Below are 6,980 nucleotides of genomic sequence, written 5' to 3'. Positions count from 1 at the left end.
TCTTTGCATGTGTTTAAGGAGAACCTTACAAATTGATCAAAGCTTTTTGTGGGCATTCAGACACAATGGGCAGACAGCAAATTATCATTCTTGTTTTGCTGTAATTGTTCCCACTGAGGAAAGCTCTGTCTTACATTTAGATAAGCAATGGGTCAAAGTCATTTAGCACGTACAAGGTACTATAAAATAATCTGTATTCTTAAACAAACAAATAAACTAAAAAAGAACTCAGGGGTCTGTTTGGGAGTCCTTTACAAGTGATAGCGTGGAGAATTGATTGGAAATGTCTGGGAAAGACACAAACAATGCCATCACCTGCCTCTGGTACAAGGAAGGAAAGACACCAGATCCCAGTGTTCCATCACTGGCCCAGGTCTTACCTGCTATTTACAACATCAGCCCTGCCTCAGCTCCTGTCACAGGGGAACTTAAGGAATCCTGCTGAGTTGCATAGCAATTTGGGTTTCTCATGCTTTCTCCAGCCTGAGGAAAAAAAGTCAAGCTATTTACATTACATCACCACCAGTAGTCTTTGCTTCCTACCATTCCTAATGATGGACACTGTCAAGGTCCATCTCCACTGCTCCCTGTACAGTATCCCAGTTTCCCTATCTCTCTCTGAAGCAACTGCTGTTCTTCTCTGCTGACTGATGAACCTGCCCTTCTCCCCCATCATGTGGCAGCCAATTGATTCCCTGCCATTCCTTCCACACATCATGGCACCTCTTATCTCTTCTGACACTGGAGGACCAAGGCTGGGGCTATGCACTGTGGCAGTCCTGAGTGGGGGAGAAAGTACCACCTCCCCAGAGCGGGGCACTGCTTCTTCCGGTTAAACAAGAGTTTCTGGCCCTAAGGGCTCTCCTTCTTAACACTCCTTCCTAGACCTCACCCTGTACTTTTCTTCCTTCTGAGTTGGACTCAAGAGCCCTGAAAATCTGGCTTCAGAAACAAGAGCAATGACTAAGGTCACTGACTAAGGTTCCTTTTTTTCCATCCCTGGATCGTTAGTCAGGATCCCAGGACCTAGTAAGTCTCCCCTGCCCTGGCCCCACTTTTTCCTTCTCGCTGGCCTGCCCACGTTTACGGTAGCCACAATGGATAATAACAGTAATAATAACAGCTAACTCTTATGTTTAGGTCTCCCACATGTCTAAACACTTTACATCTAGTAACTTTTTTAATCTTCACAAATCTCATAAATCTCCTTTTTACAGAACTTGAGTAAACTGAAGCACAGAAAGGTTAAGCAATTTGCCTAAGTTACAAAGCTGGTAGGGGCCGAGCAGGAATCAGAACATACGGGGTCTGCCTAGTGAGCTTAACCATCTCACATGGCCTCCCTAATCATAGCCAGGGGAGAACTGACACATCGTGTGCCCAGACGCCCGTGGCCTCATGCAAATAAAATGCTTATAGGGCCCTAATCCTGTTGTATATATATGGAGTTAAACCTTCTCTGTGTTCCTGTCAATGAGATAGCAAAAAGAATTCTGCAGCATGCCATATACACGGAGGAGTTTATGTAACCTCTGGCGTGCTGCCATGCTCTGTCTCTGACAGGAGCTACCGTGTTTCCCCGAAAATAAGACCTTGCCGGACAATCAGCTCTAAAGCATCTTTTGGAGTAAAAATTAATATAAGACCCAGTCTTATAGCAAAATAAGACCAGGTCTTTATTATATTATATTGTATTATATTATATTATATTATATTATATTATATTATATTATATTATATTATATTATATTATACTATATTACAGTAAAATAAGACCGTGTCTTGCATTAATTTTTGTTCCATAAAACACATTAGAGCTGATTGTCTGACTATGTCTTATTTTTGGGGAAACATGGTATAACCTGTTCCCTCTCCCTCCACCAATACTCACTGTCATAAAAAGAAGAGGAGAAAGACCCACTCATCACGTGACCTTTGAAACTTGCTAAGTCCTTCACACCTTTAAACACTTGTTCCTGTACCATTTGTTGGTCCCTACTGTGGGCCATTCCAGTCTCTAAGAACAACAGCAACAAAACACAGTTAGATGTTGCCCTCCCGCAGAGGAGCTCCCTGTCCGTGGAGGCGTGCCACTCCCAAGGAGACTGAAGTCTCAGTGTACTTGTCCACAAGGCTGCTCAGTTGTCACTTGGTGCCCAGGGCTCAGTTTCTCGGCTTCTTCTGCAGGCCCCTCAGAAGAGTCTGCCAGGGACAACCCCAGTTTCGTTTCAAGCTTCTTGTGTCTGCCCCCAGTGGACCCCCCGGGCCTGCCTTTGGCCCAGGCCGCCAGTGAAAGCACACTCAGTGTTTCCTTGGAGCCGTCCTCCTCATTCCCCTCCCCTCTGCCTTCTCCCTATTGAGGAAGGACTCAGGGGAGCCCCGAGGGCCATGGAGAGATGGACAAGGATGGCCGTTGCCGCAGTGCTCAGGGCAGCACCCCCACCTCTCTCTGCACAAACTTGCACCTCACATGATTCTGGAACCAGCTCGTCCCCCAACTCTCACTTTGGTTAGCTGGGTTCTTACCCAGGAAACTTCTGCCCTTCATGCAGGTGGATTTCTGGTGGAGCTGCCCTACCAAACAACCGAACAAAGGAGCCGATCATGTGTTGGTTCAAGCTGGGATCACCCCACACCCCCCACACACACACTTTCAACACCCTCCATAAACAGCAAATCGTGGTGTGCAAAGGGCTCTACGAGCCAGCTGGGCATGTTCTGCAATTACACAGCTGTGATGTTGCATAATATTGTGGTTGTACTAGAAGTCTGTATGTGCTTAAGTGATTGACATGATGAATTCTATGTTGTAGGAATTTTACCACATTGTTTAAAAAAGCAGTTGGGCTGAGTGATAAAAAAAGGAAGGGGGCATGAAGTTTCTCCCAAATCTGCCTAATAATGAGTAGTGTTCAAAAGGAAATCTAGTACTACACCTTCTGACTAGGGTAGTGATAGCATGTAGGACAGAATGTGGCACAAATTTTTCAAAAATGGACACTCTGATTTTAAAACAGTCAAGGCCAATACCTGCAATGATCATGGCCATGTGATGCTGTATTGGAGAGAAGCCATTGGCTCACACCGGGCATATAGGTTCTGGAGAAGTAACAACCCTTCTGTTCCGGCTGTGCCGGTGCCATTGGATTCTCAAACACATGATTCCACCGGCAGTGGGGACATCTGTTGGTTGCGCACATACCAGACTGGAAATAGAAATGCCAGCCTTGGAGAGAAGTGAAACTCCTGTTTTTTGGGTGGAAACAAGGACAGCCGGCTGAGCTAACTGCCTCTGGGGAATTATGGAGAGATTCAGGGGAAGGCAAGCAAGCCTGACGAAGAAGACATACCTCACAGATACAAAGCATTCTTTTTCCTGGACTTAAAACTTTACACTGAAGAATAAGCAAATGGGCCGTGCTAGATGAGATTGTCCACCCGAAGTTCAACCCAAATGAATGTATGAAAAGGACTGAGTCCAGAAATCAGTACATTTCATTGTCCAAAAGACCTTGAGCTTCAGCTTCTCAAAAAGTGTTTGTAATTTGGGTGGCAGCCATTCACAGTTATTAGTTCAGCTTTAGGAAAACATGAGGGACAGCTAATGCCTCACCATCTGCACTTTCTGGTTTTATTACGGCACAGAAAGAAAAAGGAGGGCTACTGGTGCCTGGCGGGAAAGCACGGCCAGAGCCAGCAGCTGAACACAGTTGGCGCAGGCCTGGGCATGAGCACATGGCTCTACGCTTCCTTCCATCCCAGTCTCTAAACCTCGAGCTTCGGCTCTTGCTCTCTCTCCCCCCTCCCCTCCCCTCCCTTACCCTCCCTTATCCCCTCCTTCCCTCTCTCCTTTCCTTTCTTTTTTTTCTTCTCTTTTTCTCACCAATTCCCACAAGTGTATATCCAGGTGAGGGTTCAGTGAAATTTGTCCATGACTCCTAGGCATGAATGAGTTTAACATATTGTGGTCAATAATTGCCTAAACATTTGGGACACGGGCAGATAAGTTTTTTAGTATATGCACTGCCGAAGTGAGCACAAGGGCAGATAAGTTTTATGGCAGAAGGGGGATGGGGAACACCAAAGTTCCAGGGATGGGAATGTGCACTCTTTCTAGTCTTCCAGGCCTTCGCTAAGCAATCCTGAGCTCCTTCCGTTGTCACTGATATAACCCTAACCAAATCCTCAAGGAGCGTAAAATGAAAGGACTAAGGCCTTACATTTGTATTCCAAGGAAATTTAGCTTTTCCTAGATTATTTCCACCTGTAGTTGAATTTCTTTCTTTGTGTTAATGTATTAACATTTTCCATTTACAAATTCTATTCCATGAAGATCAAATACTTAAATTATGCCCTTTAAAATGTATTTAATCAATTGTTACTCTCAAATTCACCTCTTCTTTTCAGAGTGGTATTTTCTGACACACACACACACACACACACATACACACACACGAGTTCACTTAAGTTTGTGTCTTGGTTATTTTGTTTTGAGTCTAGAAGCATGTCTTCGGCTTAGTCTAGTTTCTCTTCCTTTATTTCTTGAAATAATGTTCAGTCTTTGCTTACTCCCCTGTATTTCAAAGTTTGGATATTGAGTTTGAATGTATGAGGCAATACTTTGAAAAGACAGATGAACTTGAATCTAATTGTCACACAGTTAGTCTATAATATCGTTACCATGAAACCATTTTCTTTCTGCATTTTTTTAAGGCAAAGATTTAAAGTCATTTGAGGACACACAAACTTGGGACTGTAAATAATATTATACACTTTAAAATATCTATTTTGTTATTTTCAAAACTCTTATCATATTATCATTTAATCCCCTTTGAAATAGAAGGGACAGTTGGCGTATCATTGCTTTGTGGACAATTAAAGTCCATAAGGGAAAGAAATACTTCATCCCAAAGACATACAGTTATATAATGGCAGAGATGTACTTTCCAAAAAACCTCTTGGCTTTTGTCTCCCAGGTTAAAGCTTATTTCATGTGACCACTAAAGAACTAAAATTTATAGGACCTCAAATTTATAGGCTCACAAAGAATTGTCTGCCAATGATGTCTACCTCTCATGGATTTACTACTAGTTTTCAGATATATATGCAAGTCATGGTTAATAAAATAAAACTATTTAAAAATATTATTGAATTCAGAGTAGCTTTCTGAGTATCAACTAGTACACATTTTCTTTGTCAATGGATATTAAAAATAAAAAGAGCTCCTCATTCTTGAAAAGGCCATCTGTAAACCGTTGTCATGACCACAGCATCAGTCAGGATGTGCTAGGTCAGGCTGCAGTAACAAACAGCCCCAAAATCTCAATGATACAGAACAATGAGGTTTATTTCTCACTTATGGTACATATGCATTTTGGATTGGCTGGGGACTCTGTTCCACATCTTCTTCCTACATTAGGTTAGGCTAATAGGTCAGCTGCCATCTAGAGCATTTCCATGTGCAGCGTCAAAGAGAAAGAAAGGGCGCTGTGAATTGTCCACTGGTTCTTAAAGCCTCCTCCTGGAACTGACACATGTCACTTCCATTCGTATCTTAGCACTGACCAAAGCAATTCACATGGCCTCTACCAACACCGAGAGGACGGGGAAGTAAAAGTCTACCATGTGCCTGACAGGCAGGAATACTTTAGTAAACACATTAGCGATGAACCATAACTATATTTATTAATTTTTGCTCCATGGTGATAGGACATAGCACACTGGGATTTTCCAAAGGCAGATCTCAAGATACCTGAGGAAGAATTTCATAATTAATACTTCAGTGTAATGCAGTAGTTCTTAATTGTTTTTATTTTAATAACCAACTTTTCTCAACCACAATTTATACCACGTATTATTTTTCTACATTAAAAAGAGGGGAAAAACAGAGTCCTCTCCAATCTGTACTTCATCTCAGGTCTCAAAGTCTAGAAGCTAGAAATTTGAAACAAGTGAAGTGAGAAGAGCTTACCTTTTTCATGCACAGTTTGCTGATGAGAATTCTGGGGCTCAGTCTCTTCACTCACCCTGGGTATTTATCCAACCCCTGGCTTGAGAAACACTGAAGTGACACATAATTTACTCTGCATTCTGATTTCAGCTTCACTATGAAGCTGAAAATGTTCCCTCTGTTGTTTAACCATACTGTCTAAAGCCCTTTTCAAATCAAGTTGTAGAAAATCTCTGCCTGTTTTTAGTTCAAAAGTCCCTTTCCCTTAGACAATATCCACATGCAGTTGCTGATGTGGATATAATGAGCTGATTCCAAAGAGCCACAAGCTAAAAATTTTAGCTGCTCAGAAGTACTATTTCGTATCTTCCACGATTAAATACCCCTCCCTCATACTCGTATGTAGTAAGCAAAGTTATGTTAGGATAATATTTCCTTTCCCAAAGTTTATTTCAGCCCACTGACCTGCCGGAGTGCCTGTTAAAATGCAGATTCCTGAGCCCCAACCCAGCTTCTGTGTGATCAAGGAATGGGATCCAGGAGTCTGTAATTTTCATTAGCATTCCAAGTGACATTTATGAACATTGAAGTTTGAGAAGCCCTACTATGGCATGATCCAAATAACAAGACCCCATCATCTGTTCAAGAAACATGGGTGAAAGCTTACAAAGAACAAGAGGTAGAGAGCTAAGGGCATGAACTTTTGAGCCTCCATGCTCATAAGGGCTGAGCATGCACCTTTGCAGTGAGTCTGCACAGAGGACAGAGGGCCCTCTCAGAGAAGCTGGTGGGTAATTTTTATCATGCAACTAAGTAACTATTCATTTTGAAAAATGAAACAGGAATTCAAAGTTTGTGAAGGTCACCCAGGGTTATTTATATTATAAAAGCTATTAAGCTGGTACCCAGAATTTAATATAAATATATAACATATACATATAAAATATTTATATTTTATATAATATCAACTAACAAATACCATTAATCTGAAAATGTTTGCTCAGCTTATTTTTTTAACTCAACTCACTTG

The sequence above is a fragment of the Rhinolophus sinicus genome, chromosome 2, assembly GCF_057876585.1.
Source record: "Rhinolophus sinicus isolate RSI-liver-muscle chromosome 2, RSI-T2T, whole genome shotgun sequence".
Classification (NCBI taxonomy): Eukaryota; Metazoa; Chordata; class Mammalia; order Chiroptera; family Rhinolophidae; genus Rhinolophus; species Rhinolophus sinicus.
Note: the sequence above shows the minus strand (reverse complement) of the source record.